Genomic DNA, 27,471 nt, shown 5'->3' with positions numbered 1-27,471 from the left:
TTAAAAATCACACGAGCAAATGTTTTTTGCTTCAATCCAAGTCGCGATTTCTACAAAAATATTTACGAGCGCCTCATAATGATGATCAGATAGGTTGTCCAGACTCCCCCGCTCCACAGTAGGTAATCACAAAGAAATGTTTCTCATTTGCAGTTGTTGTTTCCAGCCATTCACTGCAGGCAAACCTTTGAAGAAGACGGACCTGTATAAAGTGTTTGTAACTATTATTGGTTTCCTGCTGTGCTTTGTACTGAATCAACAGTTTGATTTGAATATACAACTCGTCCTGCAGTTATTAAACGGGAGAGGGTGAGCTCAAGGCAGCTCTCACTGTTACTTGGAATCTTGTGGAATCTTATAAGCTCCATGTAGGTCGGAAAGACGCAGAGCTTTGATTGATTACGATATCAAAGGGGAGATAATTAGCTCCTGCTGGTGCCATCGCCTCATGAAGTCATCATGACATCAACACAAAGCAATGTCCCTCAAATTCCTACTGCATGCTCAGACCAAAACAACACTTTCTGTTGTTTTTTTCCTCTAAATTCAGCCAACAATCAACCATATTTACACCCATACACAATGACATCAGAGAGAGATTCACTTTACGGCTCGATTTTATGCTGCTCTTCCTCTACAAACTGTGAAGTGTGCGCAGTGGGATGAAGTAAAAGACAAATACGTGTGTGTGGCTGTGAATTGAACTACGGCATAAATTGAGCCATAATAAATTTGCTTTATTGTGCCTTGTCTGTGTATGTTTGTCTAAGAGTGAGTGGACTGGGTTTTTACTATCCTGTGACGCCAAAAAATGCCCCCCTGGGAGCAGATAACCCTTAAAAAAGTGGTCTCCTGTGAGCACTTTTCCCAGCAGTTTATTAGGAAGATGTATTTTATAGGGTTGAGTGTACAGGTTAAGGGCGATGACACTCCTTACTTGTAAATTAAAACGTGTGTGTTCGCTTTAGTTAAACACAAAAGGGAAATTTAAAAATTTGGTCAAAAAAAAAGGGTAAAAAAATAAATAAAAACTCTGTGGCCTTTGGTGTGTGTGTGTGTGTGTGTGTGTGTGTGTGTGTGTTTAGTATTAGTTGGTACTAGCTGGCAGCCATGTAGCTCAATAGTGGAATTAGGCTGGTATTGGGTATTGGATGGACTGCATCACATTACACCACTTCACTGTCATGGACGGCAGAGTGCTTATAGCAAACCTCACTTACTGCACACACTCAAACACACACACACATAGACTGACACATGATAACATCCATTTAATACACACACACCAACACACATACCTTTTATGAGCTTGAAAGTAAACGGCAGGGGAGGACATTTAAGGAAATGTTTTTTCGGGGAGATTTAGGGAAGCAGAGCGCGTACAGCACATTAAGCATGTTCTTTCCTTTATGTGAGCATGCATAAAGCTCTTTTATATCATTTTAGATAATTTCTCACTTGTACAGACTCCAGCTAAAGCATATTTCTCTCCTTTTATCAGTTTTTTTTTATCGCCCCATCCTCTTAACAAGCATTTTCCTGTCTCCTTTTGCTAAGTACAGTCTTTTTTCACAGCCTCTCTCCCTTTCGTCAATCTTCCCATTTTGCCAGCTCTCATTTGCAGTCATTACACACACACTTTTTTTGTCTTTTCTTTCATCGTTAGTCCTGCCCTCTCGCACTATTTATGTACTTATACATTTTGCATTGTAGACATGAAAAAGTGTAGGTGTAGCACACTATCTTGAATCAATCCTGACCTTTTGTGTGTATAATATAATCTTTGTGATGTTTTTATGTGTTTTTAATGCATTCCTGCAGTTATTGCTGCCTGGGGAGGAATAATGTTGATTGAATTGTAATGTTTGAAATTGAATCTCTTCTCTGTTTGTCTTCTCATCCTCTTTCTCAGCCTTCGATCCGTCTCTAGAGACTGCTATCTCCCTTTTGTCTGGTATCTCTTTTCTCTTTCACCGTCTCCATTTCCTCTTTCCTTCACTATGGAATCTTAGCTCCCAATGGCATCTTAACTCACCTTACTATTCAGATAACTGGTTCCATATTGGCAAAATATGTAGCATAACAAAGGATTGTTTGATCTTTACTTGCTGCTTCTTTACCAGCAGAACAAAATGCACACATATTCTTGTAAGAAGCGTCTTACTGTTGGCTGGCGCTAATCATCCCTTTTACAGGTTAAATGGCAAACCTAGCAGGTGGTAGATTATTACAGCTGCACCTAATTAACATTATTCTATAAGTATCATAATGAACAGCCGAATGCTGTATCAACCCTATTGACAGAAAAGAATGGCGGCATAGGACCATTTTGCAAAGCCTGAAATTTCAGTCAACGACAACATTGATGCTTTTTTTTTTTTTTTTTACATCAAATTCCAACATTTTATTTAAATTCTTCTTTTTTGCAAATGGCAGCTGCGACATGGACAAGGTTTCAGAAAAACTGTGGTTACGGTTGATAAAAATGCTAATTCCAAGGTTCAACTGGGATTGGCAAATGAAAAGCTTGCATTGGACTTGAATGGGTTAAGATGAAGAGTTGTCCAATTTGATGCTGTCATCAACTGGTGTCCGCTCTAAACAAAGAGATTTGTTGGAGAATGAAACGTGTAGAATTCATTCTCATATTCATAATTAAGATCTTACGCTGTTTAGTTTTTAGGTTGCAGCTACAGGTGGTTTTAGGTTATAGTTGTTTTTAATTTGTTGCTTGTCTGAAAAGCACTTTGTAACCTTGTTAAGAAAAGTGCTATGTAAATAAAGTTCATCATTATTATTAAGTTTACTGCCTTCTCAAGAAACATAACTGCAGATCTCACTTGAATCTGTGTTTTTTTTCTAGTCATAAAGGTTGAAATCTACACCTAAGTGGACTGAATAAGGGATTCGAAGAAATTTGGACTTACTAATGGATTCAAATTCAATAAAATCTTATAGAACACCAATTCAAGAGACTATACTGTCTTTTGTGTCCTGTACATACATGTTTTAATTTAGCCTTCACCTTATTAAAGTTCTCAAAGGTTTATGTCGTGTTATATTGTCTTCTAATTTTTGCTTTTCCCCAGTCTCCTCTTCTCTCTTTTTACTTCTTCTTTTTGCCTGGTTCTTATCTTGTTTTTTCTCCTCCCTCTTTGATATGTAATGCTATAGCTGGTCAATAAACAGATATTATATTGATATTGAGATATGAGACTAGATGTTATCTTTGACTTAGATATCATATTATTTTAAGTGTCATCTTTTCAGGGCTTTAATACCTATATAACAGTACAGTGACATAAACTTATGAAGTTACCAGACTATTCTGTTATTTGCCTTTATCCGATTAGTCATTTTATCCACAACATCATTGATTATTTATCCAGAATCTCATTGTGTAAATATTTAGTGCACCATCATCCAAATCCACAATACTTTTGCGATATTTATATCAAGGCTTTTGGTCAAAAATGCAGTGATTTTCTCCATATTCCCTAACAAGAAAAAACACTGACCTTGTTTTCAAGCTGGATCTATTGCTGGACTTTGTCCCTCTATCAAATACGAAGCAAAGGGAAGAAATGGGGCAGACGCTGCATACATTTACTGTGCTGGCACACACCCATAAATACACACAGGAAGTGACAGACAAGGGAAGCATGGCCACAAGGGATGGGAAGAGAAAGAAAGAGAGAGCTGACACCAATATGGTGTTCTATTTTGTCTGCTCATATTGGTAAACACCACCTCATCTGGCTTTAACGCTGTTTTCACGGTGACACCCTGAGCGTAATTATGACACATTGTCCTGCTTCTTGCCATTTTTCTTCTGCAGCTACCACATGCTCATCATGTGCGCACACACACACACACACACACATGCACACAAACATCCACACAGGGTCGAATGGTGTGGCAAATCTGTACGTAGACACACTTTGATAGAGATGCAAGTGCAAACACACACACCTAAACAAATACACACACAGTGACTCACACAGACACACACAAGGGTGTCACACTTGTCTTGCATTGTGTTTGCTTACTGGCTTTGTTCCATCCATCACACCATGACAGCCAGTCGCTGTTGATTAGAGCCATGTCAGCCTCAACAGAGAAATCAATGGTGAAATATATAAATAAGAACACAATTAAACCGTTTGAGTGGAGGGGAGGCAACAAGTGTCCTGATGAAGTGAAGGGACACTTCCTGACAGCAGAGGGCGCTGATAAGCTTCCCACTCAGAGGAGGGAGAGAGGAGGGTGGTCTGAGGGTTCCTTTGTTAAGTCTCCATCATTCTCCCCACTCCTTCAGCCACAAGGTGTGTGTGATTGCGGAGGAATATGCCTGTATGTGCATTAGCTTGCCAACCTCACCCTCACCTTTGCAAATTATTTTCAACTGAACTTGAAAACGGTTCAAGTACATCTGTTCCAAAAACCACAACCCTGTTTCTCACCATCGATCATTGCAACACATTCAAACACACAGTCGGCCCCTGGAACCCCCAGCAGCGTCATTCAGGGGCCTGTCTGATCATGAATAAAGATGATTCATGTATTTGGGGTTGCTGTAAAGTGAAGCGCTCGGTCTTGGAACTCGGAGAAGCTGGTGAGGTTTTCGAACCAGGCATGAAAGAAAAGTCAGGGAAAGAGCACGAGGCAGGCAGACAGTGAGGATATAAACCAAGAAATGCGCAACTGAATGCAGGAAACTAAAAATAGAGGAAGAGACTCGTGAAGAGGCAACTAGAGTGGCCTGAAAAGGAGAGAAAATAAAAGGGAAAAAAGAGAGAAAAAGCCGCCAGCTGCTACTGATTCCTCAGCAGAGGAGTTGAGTGGCATTTTTATGAAGAAAAGGCACGCAAGCCAGGACGCCGAACTGCGCCCACTTCACGACAGCCTGGCACATGCACATGCACATGCACACACACACACACACACTTGGGAGTAAAGCGGCCTGCACCGCTGCACAACACACTACAACTGCTCTGTGCATGTGTGCAAGTGGATGTGGTGTTTGTGCAACTAGAAGCAGGAATGCACTCAAAAATGCTAATGCAAACCACATCTCCATAACCTGCACTGGTGTGTGTCTGATAGTGTATGTGTGTGTATGTGTGTTTTTGAGTCTGGCATTTCAAAGCTGCTGTTTATGGCTCTTAACAAGTCACTTTCATGTCAAATCTCAAACGGACACACACACACACACACACACACAGACACACACACTCACTAAGTAACACCCCAGCGTGGTGTTGCTAATAGCACTAATTAATAGGCTAAATTCTGCTAATTGAACTCGCTTATGCTGAACCTCTCTCTTCCTCCTACTCCTCCACTCCTCTTTCATTCTCTGCGGACTTCAAGACCATGCTGTTAGCTTTAATTTAAATTTGCATGGTGATTACATTACTGTTCCATAGACTAATGCAATCTCTGCTCTTTCATCATTACTGTAAATAATTCCTCAACACTAATCCCGCGCTCACCTATTTTAAACCTTCTCTCGTTTTCCGAATGTGCTCCCCCTATCTTTATGCCTCCGTATCACCCCCTCCAACACACATATTCACACACAGACAGACACACACACGCTTCTGCTTCTGTTTGAAGCCTCAAGGAGGACAGAAGAGCAGAAGAAGAAGTAAGAAGAAGAAGTAGCAGTTTTCAGTTGACTGAGCAAAGTGTGGAGGAGAGAACTGGATCTGGGAGGGACGTGGGGAGGGACAGCCATTAGCCATGCCAGCTGTTTCCCTTGCATATTAATACACAAGCAGGCAGGCGAACACACACACACACACACACACACACACACACACACACACACATGCTGGCAAACATGCAAACTCATACTGTGATGACAAAACCGAGCGAGGCAAGCTGAAAAATCTGATGTACTGTACTCGACATTTAACATCAAAGTCGTGCGAGTGATTTACAATAAGAGACACATGCTGCAGAGATTTGTGACGTGTATGTGGACACATATGCACGCTACGAAAGGTAAGTGGAAAAATCAAAAGTGCATAACAGGAATAAAGCACATGCATCAGATTTATAACAGATATGTCCATTTTCATAAAAAATCCACTCACATGCAAGTGCGCACACACACAAGCTATAAAAGACTGGCCCAGGAATCATATGCATAAAAAACAGATGCATGAGATTTACAATGTGGAGACATGCTGTTCAGATTCATAACAGATACAGTGGAAGACATGAACACGTACGCATGCACGCACGCACAAACAAACCTATCACGGCAAGCGTAGAAATCAGACATCTAAAATATATATATATATGCATAAAACCTGAGGAACACACTCACACAGGAGACACATGCTGTGCAGATACGTAAGAGATGAGGCAGCACACACACACACAGACACACAGGAGTATGTAAGAGGAAGAAAGCAAGCAGTGCGGTATGATGGGTACAGAGAGCAAGAGAAACAAAGAGAGGAGAGAGGGAGAGGGGGCAGAGGGTGGTGATGATTGTGGCTCTGGCTCAAAGAATTCCCCGAGTGAGCATTATATATTGAAAGGGGGATAAAGTGCAGAATTGCATCTTCCCCTTTTCTCCCTGTTGTGTTTCCGCCAGAACGAACAAACACTGTCACATCCCTGAAAGCTTTTCACAATGTTATGGGCTTTATACTACCATACAATATTATGTACTATACATAATAATAGTAATAGTAGTAGCAGTAGTAGTATATGGGACATAAAGAAATATTTAAACATCACATACTAATGTTAAGTGTACACTGAGTGGAATTTGCACTACTTTATGCAGGATTTTCTAATATTTTGTCCAACCATTCTATATGACAGGGCGTAGACACAATATTAGAAATAAAGTTTTGTATAATACAATATGATTTACCAGCAACAACATATAGCCTCCAAAATGAGCATGAAGTTAAATCAACACCTTTCTAAAACCAAATCTGAAAATACTAAGCCTCATATAGGTAGGATTTACTGAAGGTGTATCAAATCACCTATCTGATGCAGTACACACTAATACAACTCTAAATAGTGCGATGCAGCTTAATAATCAACACGATTCTGCACATAATTACACAATTAAACGTTTGAATAGGAGGCCAGTAAAATCTCATTGCTGCCATCTGCTTTACTGTCAAAAAAAAAACTAAATATGTTAATTTTTGAGAACTTTACTTTATTTGGAGCTAAAACAATTACATAAATTAATCAGCTGATCTGCAAAAACATAATCAGCAACATTCTCATAATCATTCGATTATTTAAAGTAATATTTTATGCAAAAATGTTAAAACTGACTCTATACAGCTTCTAAATCTTTTTTTAAGTATTCTATGATAATAAACTGAATCTCTTTGACAGTGGGTTGGGACAAGGTTTCAGCATTGGTTCTGAGGTAGTGGGGAGAATCTAGAAACAGTACCAACCAGTTTAAAATCCTTATCAGTTCCTTTTATTGATGCCAGCATGTTTTCCTGACCGTTGTGCTTTGCAAAACAATGACATTGAGCAAGGGTTTTGGCATTGCTGTTGAGGTAATCAACCACCTGATCCCGACCTGCAAACTGCCAGCTTTATGCATTATAACAGCACATTTCTCAGGACTGAGGACTGAGACAAGGACAGAGACACAAGGACTGAGCACCACACACACCCATGTTTCTGTAAGTTATAAACAATTTACTCAAGACGCTGCTTTGTCACGTATGACGTGTCCACCAAAAGCTGCGATAAACATACAAGTGAATTTAAAAAGAAAAAAGTGTTTGTTGATTTTGATCAATAAAGATCAAAAAGGTACCACCGGGTTACATAGATAACCCTGACAGGACAGACAGGGATCTAGCTTATTTGTCGACACTGCTTGCAACTTGCATCAACAAATAGTCATGGCAGAGAGGAGGACAAGTTCCAAAGCGTGGTTTCATTTCACAAAGATGTCATAAGTGCTGCTTTTAATGTCTGTTAAATGTTCATTTCATGTAAGGGTGGAGAAACCAGCAATATGCTGATACTTCTTTTTAAGCATCAAGGGCTTAAACCCCAGGAATGCCATGTATCCACGCACAAGAGCCAAGCACTTCCCAGCTGAGCCGCACGTCAGTTACCAAAGGTAAATATTCTATAATGACATTAGCACAACAGGGGAAAGCTTGGCAGATTTTTATGACAGAAAATCATAAAATACTAGTAAAACAGTTGTGATGACACTGAAAACGTATGTAGGCCTACTTTTTCTCCAAAAAGATCAGCAATCAAAAAGAATGATTAAGAATCGGACAGAAAAGTAGAATCTATATGGGCACTGCTATCAATGAAAATCTTATCAATAAGATGTGTGATTTTTTCATTTTTTAAAACTTTCATCTGACATTTAACATACCCAACAGTTAATCGTTTATCAAAGAAGACGATGTAAAGATTGATCGATAATGACAATAACAGTTCTTCTATGGAGAAACTTGTTACTTTGTTTGTGGAGTAGCATGTTAAACTTCTTACCTGCATGAATGTCAAAAATTGTAGGCAAGATTTCAGCACACTTAGATCTATGCAGTGTTTCACGTTATTCTGAGCTTTTGGCCTGTTAAGACCATAAGAGCTTAGAAGCCAAAAGCTCAGAATAAAGTGAAACACTGCATAGATCTAAGTGTGTGGAAATCTTTCCTACAAGTTTGGACTTTTTGATGTTTCCAACACCTTGTCAAGAAAGACTAAGAGGGGCAGAGCTGTAGCTGTCTGGCATCAAGCACTGAAGTCAAAAAGGATCATAAACGGGAAGTTATAAGAAAATGAAAAGTGATATGCCTACAGTAATTTAGACACACTGTTTGCATAGTTCAGTTTTAAATTATTTTTTTATTTTAACTTCTTATCATATAAGCAAAAACTACAAATAACCAAAGAAAAAACAATTAAAATGATCCTTATTAAAAAATGTTTTTGTAATAAAAAAATCTAACATATCTTCATCAGATCTTTTAACTCTCAAATACTGATATTGGAAGCAAACTTAACAATCCAGTATCAGTCAGACTCTAATATGAACACATGTATGACACACTGGGAAGGGGCCCTAAAAAGAGAAAGCCATATACACAGTGGTAGCTCCTGTAGAAATCCCTCCTCATGCATTTCTCCTGCATCTATAATGCATTAGTACTTCAGACAATTCTTTCTTCAGTGCAGTACAGTGAAGGCAGTAGAGGCAGATAAGTATATTGAAATATAAAACTGAAGCTTCTCGCAGCCTCCTATCAGGCCATTCCTTGTGACTTCTGACAGCTGAAAAGAGAGGAAAGCCTGTTTTTACCAGGCAATTGCTCATGGGGATGGTACAAAAGTGCAGCATTAGTTCAGATATCATGCGGCAGATAGCATCAAGGCCTTGGAGACTGTGCACCCTAATGGCACGGATACCTGGCCAAAAAAAAAAAAAACAACAAGAAAAACACCTGGATAAAAGGTGTAAATGGGGAAAGATAGACAGATAAATATGGAAAAATAATGTGTCATCTTTCCCCAGACAACAAGCAGACAGGCTTATGAAACAAAGGACAAACAGAGTGACAGGGAGGGGGATTCAAAGGAACACATATTCAGAGACTCGGAGTATGTTGGGAGACAGATGCATGCAAACACACACACAGAACTGTGTGCACACACACTGCACAAAGCAATAAGTCTTGTGACACAGACACTGAAATACAGAGACAGGGAGAGAGATGATCGTGATGTTTGTAGACACACACACACATACACACACGTCTCTAGTGTTAGCTTGACTTATGAAATCCTAACTGTGGCTCAACACCGCAATATTGTCTGAAAATGTCAAGGCTTCGATGGAAGCCCCACTGGGACAAAATGTACTGTCAACACACACAGGGCTCAATCTGTTCTCGCAAAGACATATGGCTCTCATTTATCACATTCTATGCTGAGACAAATTGTTTTCCCAAAACCTCGACGTGCGACGCAACAAGAATGGTAAGGATGAGGTAAAAAGGAAATGTCACAACGAGGGAAAGGAGAACCGAGGGCCTAGTCAGACTCTGCAAGTCCAATATATCAAGGTATGTGCTTAGGCTGCGCTGCATGCTCATATAATAGTTTATTTTTTTTAGGTTGAAATCCTCTCGAAAGTTTCTATGCGCTTTATTTTTGTACAAATTGCCTAATTACAGGTGAAGCAAGGTTCAGAGACAATTAAAAAACAACACAGCCTAAAAAAGTCTGTTTATTAGACCTTTGGTAGCTTCTCATTAAGTTGTATATTTGGCCCTACGGGGACATAAAACAAATCTGATTCTAGTTCCTTAAACTTCAGCGGAGCATAATGGGTTTGTGCTCTTATAATCAACCTTCTCTTCTGTACAAACCAGTTAAAAATACATACAAAAATAGAATCTGAGCATCAGCCCAGACTGCAATCTGCCCTCGGTTATTTTTTTCTGTTATGCTTTCCAAGCATCAGTGACTTGGCTTTAAGACGTTATAATCTGTCTCCATATACCCATAAACCCTTGCGTTCCGGAGCAATTTCCTGTTCAGATTATGTTCTTACTCCTACCACAACATGCTGCAGTTGTCTGGGAAGAAGACAGAGAGAGCTGCATTTTGGGGTATCTCGTCTGAAGGGTCGAATGCTTCGTTCTCACCTGGACAGACGAACGTTCAAACTACAAACATGCTTGATGTGAACGCATCCCAAATCATAGGAGTGATTCCCCCGATCTGAGAAAGAGGGTTTAGGTTTACTCAACAACAAGATAACCTTTAATCTTTCAGCTCATTGCATACAGGAGACATGTGGGGTGTGAATAAAACTGTTGAACATATGCAGCACATTAGCTTTGACAGCAGTGATAGCTTTACCTGTAGCACCTCAGGGATTCAGACGCGCCGTACATATTGTGAAGCAAAAGACACTCACATGCACCACATATGCAACACACACACATCTTGATCCCCTACTTTAATTACAGTTTCCTATATTTCTCTACTGTGCTTCACACTAATTAGACAGAAGTGGTCTGTCGCGAGATAAACGATCCCATGTGGCGCCCTTATTTTGACTTTTATCACAGCATCACACCCACACCCACACGTGCGCAATCAAAATACAGCCTTCAGAGTGTGCATCTATGCAAGTGTGAACACATGCACACCGAACAGACAGACAGACAGACGCACATGTACATGCGCACTCACTCAGATATGCATACGCACACTGGATGCTAATTAGGACGTGCTGGTTTTGATGTTTATAAAAAGTAAAAAAAAAACTTTCCATCAGCAAACCTCAGTTTCCTGTCGAGAAGGGCTGTTGGATTTTTAAAACGTCTTTAAAATCCAACTGGGAGGTGCGACACGCTGGGTGCATGACGCCAAGCTCGTAAGGCTCACCGCGGCGCTGCCACTGTCGTCACCAGCCTCTAACCTGTACCTTCCACCCCTCCACACACCACGCCAATGCCGGCCACAGGACCGCACCCTACCCAGAGCCTCTGTTTATAGATGGGAGGTGAGCTCTGTTTGTGTGTGTGTGTGTGTGTGTGTGTGTGTGTGTGTATGTGTGTGTGCGCGTGTGGAAAAGCTTTCACTTTCTTCGCCTGGGGCACAGTCTCATATTGTGACTCCCACCTTGTGAAAGCCTGCGGTGTGGCAAGCGGGACACAGAACCAGAAATGGCCCTGGCACTCACATTTTATTTGCCCTCAAATTGATCCAAGATGGCAGATTCCTGACTAACAATGCAGATGTGAGCCAGTGTTGTTCATTAGGAGAGGCCATATTAGTTTAGCCCCAGGTTGAGGCACAGGGGAATGGGCGAGGGATATTAACTTTGGGCTCCTTTTCAGTGGGGTCTTAACCTCCGTCCACCTCCAGCTCCTTTCCATTCTCTCCTTTCTCCTGACCTCTCCCTGCACCACTTTCACTTCACTTGACCCCTGCCAAAGGTAGGGTCCTCCGTGTCAAACAGCGTCTGTGAAAACACCGTGCAGATAAGCTGGAGAGAGAGCCGGGGCAAAACGGGAAGCCGCATTCAGATGTAGCAAACTGCAGCAGGGTTCGGAGACCCAGCAGCCCCTCTTCTAATGTGGACAACACAATGAGATAAGCCAAGTGAAGTATCAGCACTGTGGCAAACCTGATTCAATGTTGAGAAAACATTGCACTGAGATAGGCTGAACAAAGTACCACACATTATGATTGTGTTTATTTCCAAGTCACAGATAACAAGATGCTGCTGGCTGGAAGATAAGCTGGGGCAAGTAGTCGGGCAAACATGTAGCTCCGAGCCTGTATGCATAAACACAGAGTACAGTGGAGTGCTGCAGGAGGAGCTCTGGGCCACTCACATGACATTACAGAGCTTAATCGACATTTTCTATTTCAGCTCACTGTTTTACACTATTTTGCCAAACTGGGATATGGAAATGATTTTTGCCATTGGGTTTTAGTATCTCCTTAATGCGACATAGTAGATCCAGGAAAGCACACTGTGTAGCACTAACAAGTGTTGACAAATAGGGATGCAGCGATGGTGAAATTCTGGGCTAATACCGATGTTCAACGTAACATATTGTCTATTAGCTGATACTGATATTTTTTATGCTGTTCATTTGTTTGTTTTGTTTTTGTAGTTATTTATCCCCCCTTTTGTGCCGTGGACAAACATTTTTTTAAGTCATTCGGCCCGCGACAAATTCAATCATACACATTTATGAAAGAATAATATTTTTAAAAAGCGCATGCAATGGATGAAAATAGTAGTCAGCTGGGGGGTACAGAGTATTAAATATAGATTTTAAGATGAAACAAGTCTTGATATGTCATGAAAACCTCTTTAAAGTAATGCCAGACTGTTTCTGCTTCCGAAAAGTGGAAAAACAGTTAATTACCAATCATGTCTATCTGACAGAAATGTTGCATTTAATCACAAGGTCCAATTAACAGTGTGCGTGGATTATTTTATTCTAAAAAAGGAAATATTTATAATTTTACTTCCAATTATCATCACACAGGTGTCTCATGTAAAATAAGCCACACTGTCAGCGATCACTCCGGGGATTAAATCAACTTTGCGCAATTAAAAAGCAGCTAAAATCATCAAACTGCAGGAGCCAAATGTCTGCAGAGGTCTCCTCCTCCTCCTCCAAACGGACCCAATAATTACAACAGGTAAAAAACACTGAGTACAGCAGGTTAGGATTCTCTCTGTGTTCCTTGTTGCTGAGGTTTTCACCAGGAGCCGAATTATCCTGAGAGGTGTCCTCCTCTCAAGAACAAACAGATCTGGTAATTAAAAAGCAGTAAAAGAAAAAACTAAATAAAGCAGCTTCACAGTAAAAAATTTGTATTTCAAATGCTCTACGGTTGAAACAGGGGTCAGGAGGACAGTTTCTGCTAACGCTGACATGTAACTGCTGACCGGAAAGTCCACAGCAAAAATATAAACACACGATCCACTTTGATTTATTTAATTATGACAATATTTTTTTAACTTTACTGTAAGACTACTTTATTCAACTTTATACTTTACGTTATTTAATATTATAACAGCATTTTACTCAACTTTATTATAACAGCAGTATTAGTATAACAATATGTAACTTTATTCTAAGGCAGAATCACTTTATTTGTAACTGTGGTACATCATTAGAGGAGATTTCAAAATATTGACATATATATTGTGTATCGCGATATAGCCTAAAAATATTGAAATATTGTTTTAAAGATATATCGCCCAGCCTTCCTTGTTTCTCTGTTAACTTAAGTTCCAGATGTCCACTGACAAAAATCTTTCATCCAGTTAAGAGATGTAGTTAAAATGACAGGGTTGTAGAGTTACAGTAACGTGACTTAAAACTGTAAGAAAGAAGTAATCTGGAAATTTAATGTGCAGCTATCTGCCTTGATAAATAGGTGGATTATTTTTCCAAATAACTGATCAATAATTGAACCAATAGGCCTTTCCCTACTTCCTACTCTTCTATTTTGTTACCTCAGACCACACCCATCTTTAATGTTGGCCTTCATTTTGATCTCAACTACACACCTAAGTTTCGTGACTTCATCTTTCTGGGTTGTGACGCTATTGCAGTAACAAAAATCTGTCCACAAAGACACACACACACGTCCTATGAAGTATTAATGAAGTACGTCTTCTGATATGATAGAAACCCTTACACTTTCTACCCTCGGCGACATCCTTTTTATGGGACAGTAGAAGTCACATTCATTGGTGTGTAATGTAAACGACAGCCTTTAATGTTACAGCAGAATAAGAGGATGTAGAGACACTTAAAATAATTTCCAATATTAATAGCAGGCTTAGACTTAAAATACATAGTTGGTCGGATAATGAAGAAGCTACTATAAATATTTCACATCAAAAAACACTTAAAAGTAATGAATGACTGATTCTGGCCTGGAAAGTAAAGAGTGTAAAAGTAGCCTAGTTTCTGACTGATGAGGTCTATTTGACCGAAATGCTGCATTTATAATCACAGGAGTCAATCAACAGTGAGTGGATTATTTTTCTAAAAAAAATAAATAAATAAAAATTCCTTTTTTATTTCCAGCTATGATCACACAGGTGTCTCATGTAGCTGCAGTGATGAATCAGAGTTTAAAATCAGCCACACTGTCAGATATCACTACAGGGATAAAATCAACTTTGCACAATTAAAATGAAGCTAAAATTCTCATCATGTTTCTAGTGTTGTAAACAATATCTCCGTTTGTTAGAATTTCTGTTTTTAAAACCAGCGGAAATAACAAGCCTGGCACAATAAAATGATTCTACAAACCCCATAAAAATAGTATAAACAGTTTCTGGCTGTCACTCCAGACTTTTTTTTTCCATGTCAGGACACTTTTTTTATTAGTGATGTGATTGGTCAGATGTCGGAGGATTGACAGGTTGTCAGCATAACTTAACCTGGTGAATTATCCCAGTAAAAAGTGAACCAGCTTTGTCACACTGAGAACACAGAGTTAAACCTGAAGTTATATCGTTCCTCCAAATCCTGCCTCGTTTCACAGACCACATTTTGCCGTGACGATAATCACACACAGATTTACAAGGTGAAAACCATAATAGCAAAATGTTAAAATGTTAAAAATGCTTATTTCAAAAATCAAGAGCCCATGTGATGTCTTCAAACTGTTTTGCTCCCATTATATTTTCTGTTGATCAAAACCGCTGTTTCAGCATAAGTCATGCTTCACCTGCAGTGGTGGGCTAAGTATTCATATCCTTTACTTGAGTAAAAGTACAAATACCACACTGTAAAATACTCTGTTACAAGTAAAAGTTCTGGAAGTAAAAGTATAATCAAGAACATGCTCTTTAAGTATTTAAAGTAAAAGTACCCAATCTAGAAAAATCTTTTTAAAAAAAAGTTCAAAATAAATTGACTAAAACTACTTAAATGATTACCAAAAAGAGTTAAGAGCTTTTTGATATTATGTCAATTGTCTCAATTATTAATGAACTATAGTATTATTATAGTTTTAGCTGTACTTATATTTTCTGTTGGATAGTTTAATTTATAACAAAACATCATATTTTATAAACTTTTCTTATGATTTATGTGCAAAAATCTAATCTGTATCTTATTTGTAAAGTAACTAATAACTTGGGCTTTGAGATAAATATAGTAAAGGAAAAGTACAATATTTTCCTCTGAAATGTAGTGTAGTAAAAGTGTAAAGTGGGATGAAAACAGACTCAAGTACAATTATCTCATATTTTTACTTAAGTACAATACTTGAGTAAATGTACTTAGTTACAATCCACTACTGGTCCCACATCACTTGTTGATGTGGTATAGTAAAGTATATAGTATAGATAGATAGTATATATAGTTGTGTAAATGTTTCCTATTACAGATATCGGATTATCATTTCATTTTCTTTAGAAACCACTTGAACTCTCTGCTGGGTTCTCTTAAAATTAGCATAAAAATATTCTTCCAAGGCTGTATCGGAAAATGATATATTATGAGCCATGTGTCACTTTTTTTCAGATTTACAAGCCCAACACCGCTCCCTGCTATCCCCCTTTAGAAAGGCAAAAATGTCCAACTCTTTTATTCTGAATAAGGAGACTCCAACAGGTTTCTGTCACTGGGATGAAAAACCAAAGCCCAGACACTCACCGCTCTCAAATAGAGAGCCTTTTAAATCCTCTGACAATGAGCGAGACAGATAAGGAGAGAGAGAGGGGAGCGAGAGAAAGGGAGACACACACACAAACAGAGGGAGAGAGAGATAGAAAGGTGTAAAATGGAGAGGATAACGAATGAGTGCGCCGCTGAGAGGGAGCCTTAATGATGTCAATGTGATAAGTCTAAAACGAGGTGAAAATTGAAATGAGTGCTGCCACGGCGGTGGTCGGCGGGGAGAGTGAATAGTGCCGCCGCTGCATTCATTCGCTTAGATTAGCTGGGGGGAGAAAATAGAGAAGAGGTGAGAAAGGAGTGAGGAGGAGGAGGAGGAGGAGGAAGGAGGAGGAGAGATCTGTGAACCTGGAAAGGGAAAACGCAAAATGAAAGAGCAGGTGACAAGGCGGGGACAAAGGGACAACCAGCTCGAGAGGGACGCGGGGTAAAAATATAGAAAACCAACAGAAGAAAGAAAGAAAGAAAGAGAGAAAGAATGAACATGGGGGGGAGACAAAGGGAGACTGGGAGCTAAGTTCAAGCCAAAGTCAATTGAACAACTAATGTGAATCGATTTGTTGCCTCTGCTTTTGCTCTTTGGGGACAGAGTGACATTTTAAAGGCATATTTTATTATTGGGAGGAGGCGGGGCTGTTTGCCTGGCAACTGAACACACTGACAGCCTGCTGACAGCTGGACGGAACACACTGAATAGAAGAAATACTGCAAATGGCCCGTGTGTGCTAAGGGATCCATTGTGTGTCTGCTGAAGTGTGTGCATGTGTGTGTAATGTGTCAGATAACATAGAAAGGGAACACGGTAGTGTGTGGGAGTGCACACTTGCTTCTATAAGTCGATTTGTGTACATTCTTGCATAAGTACTGTGTCTCTATGTTTACCTACATGATAAATACTTCAAATGGCCTGTTTTCTACTGGATACATCGCATCGATGGTAGCCTGTTGTGTATGTGTGTGTACATGTATGGTGGTCATATTTTATTAGGGAGGTGAGCACGCTTGCCTCCATATGTCCACTGTGGGCTTCATGCTTCCTCCATGTGTGCACCCCTGTTTGTGTTCAGGTGTGTATTTGTGTGTATGTGAGTGTGAGCATGTTCTGTGAGAATAATTCATGGCAGTGAGTGCGTGAAATGTGGTGGCCGTCCACGGGCAGCCTGGAGTTCTGCCAGTATGGAGGGCCAGCATTAATAATTAAAAACACTTTTACAGGAAGGATCTCTGCAGCGTCTGCTGTCGGCTGCCCTGTGCAAGGGCACATTCAGGACAATCACACTGAGGAAAAGTTTGGAAATGCACAGAGAAAAAAAAAAAAGACACAGAGAGGTAGGCTCGGCATGCCTGTAAACCATCCATATAAAAGTATTTTCAGTGTTTTTCCTCCGCAGTTACGGCTAACTGAATCATCCAGCTTCTTTCTTGTGTCTTTGTAATTGATTCAAGGTGTTTTGACTGTTCTTTCCCACCAAGCATATGATCATTTTTGGTTCAGGACAATGAAAAGTCAAAGAGGCGTCTCAGGAATTCACTCAGTCGCAAGGACCTACATCCAAAAGCAGCGCGCCAAAATAAATAATTGAATCGGAGTAGTCTTTGCAGACCTCAGCAGGCCTCATCTCTCAGCAGTCGTTGGGTGAAATCCAGCGTGTGTAGTGAACTACTTTTCATCGTATATGTAATCCTGGGAAAAGTCTTCCAAACAGCATGCTGTGCTGAGGAGAGGATCAAAACAAACAGACCGGCGTAGCTGTTCACCAGCGTGGCCACGTTCCAACCCAAAGGAGTCATCCTTAAGCCCAAATGGCTGGCCAAGTATCTGCGCTGGGCCAATCCACGCTTTATTGGAAACGCTAATGACTAGCGAGGGAAATCAGCTTTTGCACATAACAAATTCTGAACCACAAACATTATTGCACGTTGCGGACACCCGCACATTATTTTGTGATATGCAGCTAATCAAATGTCTTGCTGTTGTAATGCAGCATGTGAAATACGACGCTGAGGCTAGACAGAATGAGAAGGTAGGCTCCTAAAAGTGGCTATTTAGTGCATAGCACATATTAAGATTAACTCACAGCTTTGCACATTATCTATCCTGAGCCTGTGTAAGATGATTTAATCAATCAGGTCAATGTTAAACACAAATGTCAGACATTTTTTATCCTGGAGAGCCCTCCAAGCCATATTAACCTTGTGCAACCACTCTCAAGCTCACTCAGGTCTGGAGAAATGACAAGATTGAAGATACAGCTACCTCGCTGATAAAAATGGATAAAAAGTAGGGATACAATGTCATGCTTACCAACTATTAAGTGCAGTTAAAGCTCAGCTCGTCAGAATTTAATGATGTAACATTTTTTCCAATGAAACAGAAAAGCTTTTAGTTTTAACAATCTATAAATGCCAGGGGGGATTTTAACTTATGAACAGTTTTCTGTAGTTAGACTTCTTTGCATTCTAATTAGACTAGCTGTCAAAAGTGGAGCTCTTAGCTTAGCTTCAGACAGGAACATGAGGTCATTAGCACCACGAGTTTATCATTAGCTGATATTGGTGATCATGGGAGATTGTCAGGCGTCTCAGCTGATCATCAGCTTGTCTCTTTAATCAGGGCCAACTATGCACCTATAGTATACATATGTTCCCAAAATGCAATGCTTTATTTGACATATCAGTCTCCGTACCTCTGTTTGATACCGCTGCTGGTGTGTGCTATTGCTGCTGCTACCTGCTTTTACTCTCCTGCGGCTGCAACTGCTTTACACACGTCAGCACCCACTGCTGTGCTGACAAATAATTCACCCGACTTTATGTCACTGTACTCCTATGATATTCAAGACATGCAAAGATGTATTTCATCAACTAGCTACTGTCAAAAATAACTGGGAACAACAACTTAATTTCAACAGTGCCTTTTACCCCTGGAGGTTTGTGTTATTGGACTGCCCAGAAAAGTATTTTTTCTCATTTGACAGTAAAACTGTGTTCAAAGGAGCTATTATACCAAGGTGAATTGTATTTGCAATAATGTTTTGTTTTTTTTATTGAAATAACATTTTTCCCATGTGTACACTGTGTTTTTAATGAGAAAAGTAAGGTGGGCTCTGAATTAGTGCTGAATGATAAATCATATTTTCATCATCATCATTATATGAACATGGGCGATCAACAAACTGCAGAAGGACTGACATAAACATAATGAAAAAGGAAAAGAGTTTTATGTACACCCACCATCAGGGTCTGAAAATAACACCCACCGAGTGCAAAATGCAGAAAAAAATATCGAAAGGCTGTCTGACACACAGACTGGTAAATGTTTGTAACAAAGTAGTCATGAAATAAAAAACTATGCTGGGGTTTCTACTGCGTTTTGATAAGTCATTTATGGTCGAGCTGGTTTTGTCCTGTGCTGTCTTCTGTGACAGAGGGACTGCTACTTCATGGTAAACTCTAAATCTACATAGCTTTGTATAGCAAACTGTGTACAGCATATGGGAGAAGTTTGCCTATATGGCTTTCTTGTAGAAAGTCCTTTCTGGCAGAAATTTACTAAGTTTAACCTGAAATCATGATCTAGCTTTCTGGCAGAAAGTCATATTGGCAAATTTCTCCCAACAGCGTGCAAGGGCGCCAACAGGGACTGGTGTGTTCAAGTGCAGCTTGTCAAAGACATAATATATACTCAAGTGGCCGCAAAGGCTGTTTAAAACAGGAACATTTCCAACTTTTTCTTATTTTCTTTGTTGAAATACATACATCTGTCATTACGTTATTGTCCTTTCTGATAATTACCGTAGGTGCTAAAATCAAAACAATATCGCATTCATGTCTACACAGGCAAAGTTTTCAAAATGTTCAAATTTAAATCCAATTGTTGTCAGCACACTCTATAATATTCTTATACAACAGGTCCCCAAGTACCTCTGTGATAATTTATCACAGAAGTTATTTGATTTTTTTTTGTGCCAGTTAAAATATACATGTTCAAAATACTTAATTTGCTTATTCTGTGGTTAAGGGCTATTCAATGTTTTGGGTCCATACAAGCCATGTACATAAATTACTGTAGTTGGGTTAATGTTTTATTTATTATGTTAATTTGATAATAGTTCATTTTTTTATTCATATTTTTACAATAAGTATACTTTAAACCGTTAACAGTTATGTTGTTCAATTTCAACTTCAAATTTACTTTTGTAAAAAAAAAACAAAAAAAAACAGTTCTTTAATGTCATTGACTGCCATTTTGTGCCTTAAAAAAAATTGGTTCAGGCACTGTTTTAAACACCAGCACCGTTTTAAAGGTTTTGTTTCATCACTGTTTTGGGGGGGGAAACCCCAAAGACAAGTTGTAGCAGATAGGAAACATTTGAGGCTAAAACCCTCGACATCAGACAGGTGAGCACCATGCTCCACCTTTCATCTCCTCCCCTCTCTAAACAAACTGCTCTGCTTGACATTCACCTAATAACTGTCAGGTAGAGATGGAGGAGTTATCTAGTTACTGTTATTGACACATCAGCAAACTGAGTTCAGACTGTACCAGTGCCTCGCTACATCACGACTCCTCATAATAAAAAAAAAGAAACCAACTCTGTCAGGCCTTTTAGCAGTGTGTGTGTGTTCAGTAATAGGCACAGATGTTTGTCAAATGTGAATCTCAGGAAAAGAAAAAAATCAGAAAAAAAAACATGCCAGCATGTCAGTGCTCAGAGGGGTGTGATAGAAAGGCTGAAAATGAATCCCTTTTGCACGAAAACACACGTGCGCACACACACAAATGCACTCGCATCCATTACCCGCCACCCGAGCTTCCCTCCCCCCATTCTCGTGGGTGTCGGAGTGAGAAATTAAATTTTTCTGATGAGAAAGTTTTTCCTGCCCCCATTCCTCTCCTCCCTCTCTCTCTCCTCCCATCCATTCTTTAATTTATTCGCTTATTTATGAACTATTAATTTATGCACTGAGAGAGAAATTAACAGTTGTGCAGTCAAGTGTTCGGGCTGCTGCCACGCTCACAATAGATGATCATCACCCAGGGACTGGCATGAGTCACACACACACACACACATACACACACAAACACATGACACCATACACTCGCTCAAAGGGAAAGCAGGACAGGTGCTGCATATCAATTGGCCCTGAAATAACTGTCCATCAGTTCTGCGTAGGAAACAACAAACTTCCATTTGGTTTTAATTGTTACAGCCAAGCCTGAGCACTCCCAACCGTTATTCTGACAGTGAGAGAACAGGAGGTGTGTAACATGTGTAATGAGAGGAGATTTTATTGAATAAACTGTTTCTCCTGCACAGATCTATTGCATTCTGCTGACAATGTGTTCACTATCACACTTTAAGCAGAGTGCAAAAAAAAGCTCTGCCAACACTTCCTAGGTGACTACAGACCAGGGAAACAGTAAAACACACAGCTTCAGGTCTAATAACATCTTTCAAAGAGTGTGCTAAATCCTCTTTATTGCCATGAAAACTGAATATTTTTATTTTCTGGAGCTATAAAAAAAGTACTTACTAAATTGAGCAGAATGAATTTTAGAAATGGCCTAATGAGTCTGATCATTCAGTTATTCTTAGTGTACCCTACAGGAATGTCGAGGAACCATTAAAGGAAGATTGAAAGATGCCAGAAGGACTGCAAGTGACATGAAGGGAGCTTAAGCCACAACTCAACAAAAACTACAACATATGAAGTCCATATAGGAATATTAAAAGAGTATTATTTTTTTTAATTCTGTGATCTGGCCAAGTCCCTTACAGCTACAACATCAGCTATCCACCCCTTCACGCTCCAGTCTACACCCACATGCTTCGCTTCAAGTTCCCACGCCCACGCTATCCCAGCATGCTACATGCTTACCCAGTCAGTCATCCAGACGGTCAGTCGGTAATTCAGTCAGTCAATTAGGCGAGGCAGTCCATCAGGCAGTCAGCGTGGGCGGGAATAAAACTGACGCGCAGACAGGTCGGTCAGCCCCGTGGGGGCAGCAGAACATGACATGGCCCATGCCGCCTCATTAGTAGGTTAACTGGCACGTGTGGGCGGCCAATGATTGTGTTTTGATGATTGTGTGGAAGGGCAGAGTGGGCGGAGCTATATGTGATTGACAGCGGCGTGGGCGTTGGGCTGTGTTTCGGCGGCCGGAGGGCACCCCAGGGAAGGTGACAGTGTGTGTTTAAGTGTGTGAAATTGAGTGAGTAGCAATTCGGTCAGCTGCAGTGGCGTCTACAAAGTTCTCTGTGAAGGGCGCCCGTGGGTGGACAGGCTGTTTGTCGAACAGCCTGTTTCCATTTAGCTTGGACAAGCTGATCACAAAGGGCACCAAAATGACCACTAGGACTGAGCCCACTGTGACGCGCCTGGACCAGAAGTCAGCTTCAGTTGGGATAGATTTGTACCTTATTGTCAGGTTTTTTTGTTTTTCTTTTACACTAGACTGAAATATTTTACCACTGGCTAACAGTGGTTAAATTCGAGACCTTAGGGGCGTATAGGCCATGAGAAATATTACCTAAATATTTAATACAACTGAGACATATTTGATTTTGGCCTGCCAGACACTATATTTTACAGTTACATCAGTTTCGCTTTTGCAATAACCCTGACACTTCCTGTCAGAAAACAGGATATACAAACAGTATATATGCTATATATAAATATCTGCCTCATTGTTGTTAAATTTTGAGTTGTTTTGAAGAGCAAAAAGAAGGAAAAGAGGCAATAGCAGCCCTGCAGCCTTTGACAGTGAATATACATTCTGTCAAATTAAGAAAATATGCAGGTATATATAATTAAGTAATATATCATTTGAAATTATGTTTAAAAAAAAGTTCATTTGTAACTTTAAACAGCTGGCACATTTGCAAAAACAACTTGTCTCAATGATTTATTGACATTAAAACACCCTGCTTTGTACTTTCAAACAGCCTCAAAAGTGGACATATCACTTGCAACATAATTATACAGAAGCCTTTGTTGTGTTTATTTAACTATTCAACATGTACGGAGATGCTGTTTTCATTATTTAATGTCTTTTATCCACTTTATAAAGCTGCAGGTGGTCGCCTAATGGTTCTTTTGTTCCAACCGTTCCAATTACTGGGCCACATGGGAAAATTCGGATGATAAAATGCTCTAACCTCCCTCCGAAATTAATGTCAAAGTGCCCTTGAGCTCAGCAGTTAACCTAATATTCGGTGGTGGAGGATTGTGGTCATACTGGGTGGTGACATCATCCTGCCTGTGTGTGTATATATATATGTGTGTAGCTGTTTTCCCAGTGGTTGACCTACAAGTCAAATAAGTATGTTTCTTAAGTTCTCACACCTGGTTGGATGAGGATTAAAGGGTAAAAAAGTCTGTCTGACTTGAGGATTATTGACATCGACCCACCTGCTCATATCGGCGTGCCGCTATTGGCGGGGATAACAAGAAACATGAACTAATTGGTACTCACACACACACATGCACAAGACAGATGGACCGAGTAGACACATAATATCTCATCCGCATTAACACACACACATGAACAAAAGCCCCTTCCAGCGTTCTAGATAGGCTGGGCCAGAGTGGACCTGTCCACACTTTGATGATTGACGGCTTGGCCTAAATGAACTGCTGCAGAGCTCTGTGTATGTGTGTGTATCTGAGTGTGTGTGTGTGCGCGGTGTGTGTGTGCAAGGCTGCAGGGGCCAACCCAAGTCAGTTATCGATCTGCAGGGCCCCTTCAGGCCACTAATCAAATGAGGCGGACGCTGAGGGGACACAACAGGCACTTGAAAGTTTCTCAAGTTTCTTAGACTTGTACACCACACACACACACGCACATACACACACACACCCAAACTGAACAACAGATTGACAGACTGCCTGTGTGTGTGTGTGTGTGTGTGTGTGTGTGTGTGTGTGTGTGTGTGTGTGTGTGTGTGTGTGTGTGTGTCTACATGTACCCCAACAACCTCCCTGTCTGTCTGGGCTATCCATCAGCGCCAGTGACTGATGGGTTAACTCCAGCAGGTCCAGCTCCACAGATGGACTTTTCCCTGCCGCGGAAGCCCACAGGGAGAGGCCTTCTCTGGGGCAGGCCTCTCAGCGAGGCTGGGTGTCTGGAGAGAAGCCCTGGAGCTTTGGGGAGTGATCAATGGTAGACTTTAAGGATCTCAGGCGTAATAGAATAGATGCGATGTGTGTTTTTTTTGTTGGGTATGGTTGATGATGGATGGGAATAGGTATGGATAGAAAGGTAGGACGGATAGATAGATAACTATGACGCTGACAGCAAATCTATGAGACAAGATCAAGACGATTGCTACTTGAAAAGTAGCAATATATGAATGTGGTGACCAAAGATAATGATGAAAAATACTAGTAAACTGACAGTATCTCACAAAGACTAATACAAATACGTCACAGGATCAAGATGGTCACATGACTCAGTTCTGCATCAATTCATTTCTCCCACTTCTCTGCTGCGGGATAAAGTAGAAAAGTTTTACTATAATCTTCAGAAAGAATAGCAAATTGCAGCCGTTTGGAAAAGACTACCCAGTGTGTTGCAATATGCCGGGGTGCAGACCAACAATACAGCACAATCACTGTGCCCACATCTGTTGCCGGGGTTAATCAATGACTATACAGTAACAGCGAATAGACTGCTGATTCCATATGCCCGGCAAAGAATAGACAATCATTGACTAATCAGAACTTGATAGAGGCCACATAGGGTGGAGAACAGCTGCTGTGCCCAGTGAGCCCAACTGTAATCACATTATATATCATTGATCCACTAAACTGAGGATTATGGCTTCTGATATTTCTACTGGGAGTGAGAACAGTCACCATTTTCAAGGTCACGGTCGCTGTGTTGGGACATGAACCACTGATCCGGGATATAAAACATATAAACATCATGTGGGAAGCCAAATCTAATAACTTCATAACTTTCCTTTCACAAAATATATTCAAGTACCCTTTGCAACAAACACACAAAGATAGACTCTTTGTTATTAGAGGTGGTGCTTCAGGCATTAGAAGTGTAGCAGCAAACTGTCCACACTGCACTGCAGAGATATTGATGTCTTAATACAATAAAAAGCAAAATAAACATTATTATCCTGATCGTTATAATTATCTTCAGCCCAGAGGCTCAAACTGAATTATTCATAGAGTGCTTAATTAAATGGGTAGACTAGGCTGCAAGTGTGTGAATTTGTGTATATGTGGGTCTCTGTTGCCCAATGTCTTTTGGACAGTAACATTAAATGAGAGTAAATATTCAATCATTCTGAAGGGACTTGGAAAGAAAGAGATGATGCTGTGACAGGGAGGAGGAGAGAGAGAAAGCGAGCGGGGTGGGGGTGGATTACAAACGCATCCTCGTTTGCCCTTCACTGTGGTCCCTGTCGAGGAAAAGGAGCACAGACAGCCGTTTAACGTTTCGGAGCTATGGGGCTTTTTTTTTATACACTTTTTATATTTATCTGCTGGCACAATAAGCAACCAGTCACTGCACTCCACTCGTAAGGCCCGGACACACACACACACACACGCATAGACACACACAAGTGTGTAACGCAGCTGAATGCGACGCCTCTAATGCAGTCAATAGTGAAGTCAAGGCCACAGTAGTTAAATAGAAGCATAGTAGACAGTTATTACTTCTCCCTCGCTGTGATTACTGTATCAACCACTGAATGAAAGCACTTCCTTTGGCCCTGCCACTGATATTACTCTTGGAAAATGTAGATGAAGTCACAGAGCCAAAACACAGACACACACACGCAGTATGCACACACAAAACCAAACATCCAAAAATACAGTATCTACATGTAAACACTGGCCTTTGCAAAGGCATACAGGCTAATGTTTACTTTCAAAATGCACACACAATTACACACATATGTGATCTAACACAATTCAAAGGTCCGACTCACTCTTTCCTTTCGGCCTCTCTAACACACACATACACACGCTGGCGTTCTGTCAGCGCCAACTCTGTTTCCGTCATCTTTTCCTCAGATATTTGATGTAGAACTGCTACGCACATACATACACACACACTATGAAGTGCTGATGTGCCAACAGGCGGAGTCTGGACTCTGCGGTAATGTTGCAGCCCATTCACTTTATTATGCATTAGTACCAGGGCTGCTTTTTCATTACACTCTAATGACATTTGGTAGGGTCCACTAATCAGCCTCGCGGGACCCCTGCTGACTCCCCAAACGTAATGCACACAAGCACACACACACACACACACACACACACATATATATATATACTTGCACACAGCGTACGTTCAAGCGTACATGCGAATTTCTGCACAAACAATATATCTATTTCAAGATATGCTGCCTACAAGCATCCTACAATTGCAAGTGTTTCCTTTTAAGCATACAAGGACACAGTTGCATGCACAAAGACAAAGGATCGATGCAATGACGGTGTAGATGCATTGTAAAACATAAATCTATTTCATGCCAAAAGCTATTTTGAACTGTCCTCCAAATGCTTAAGTGCAGGTACTGTATACAATGAACAGACCCACACAGAGTAGTGGGAGGGGGGTCCTGGGATGGCTGGGGGCCCTGTGCTTGAGTCATATCAAGGCCCAAGCTACACCGTGAAATGATACATTACAACTACTCTCCACAAGAGAAATGCCATGCCAACAGCATCACAGAAAGGCTGTGTTACTGTAGTTATACTGCCATCAGAAGCAGCAATCAGACAGTGAGCAGAGGGATACAGAGAGAAAAAGAGATGTCAGACATTATGGACAGACACATCTGGACCCTAGATTGTATGAGATTGACAAAATTCACACTTATATTTCAACGTTTCATGCTTTACAGCAGTGGTGAAGAAGCATTCAGATACTTTACTTAAATGAAAGTACCAATACCGCCCTCTGAAAATACTCTTACAAGTAAAAGTCCTTTATCAAAAATATTAATAACGTAAAAGTAAATTTACTCAGGAACATGTACTTAAAATATTAAATATAAATGTACCCAATGTAGAAAAAGAAAAACACACCCCAAATACCCCATATTATAAATAAATAAATAAACACCCAGAAAACTGAACAAACCCCCCCCCACACACACACACAAACAAATAAAAAAATTAGAAAAAGAATTAAAAAATCATAAAAAATAAAAGAATAAAGAAAAACCATCCCCCAAATTTCAAAATTCTTTCAAAATTTTTTAAAAAAAGCTTAAATGGTCACCAA

General features: G+C 40.2%; 1 protein-coding gene across 2 annotated transcripts in view; it reads right to left on the bottom strand.

Annotated features, from left to right (window-relative positions):
• Nucleotides 1–27,471, bottom strand: part of serpinh2 (serine (or cysteine) peptidase inhibitor, clade H, member 2) — a 161,412-nt gene that overhangs the window by 106,698 nt on the left and 27,243 nt on the right. The window lies entirely within an intron of this gene.

This window comes from Plectropomus leopardus, chromosome 23 (assembly GCF_026936395.1).
Source record: "Plectropomus leopardus strain MGB_pleo_1.0 chromosome 23, ASM2693639v1, whole genome shotgun sequence".
Taxonomy (NCBI): domain Eukaryota; kingdom Metazoa; phylum Chordata; class Actinopteri; order Perciformes; family Serranidae; genus Plectropomus; species Plectropomus leopardus.
Note: the sequence above shows the minus strand (reverse complement) of the source record. Positions and strands in the feature narration are given on the sequence as shown.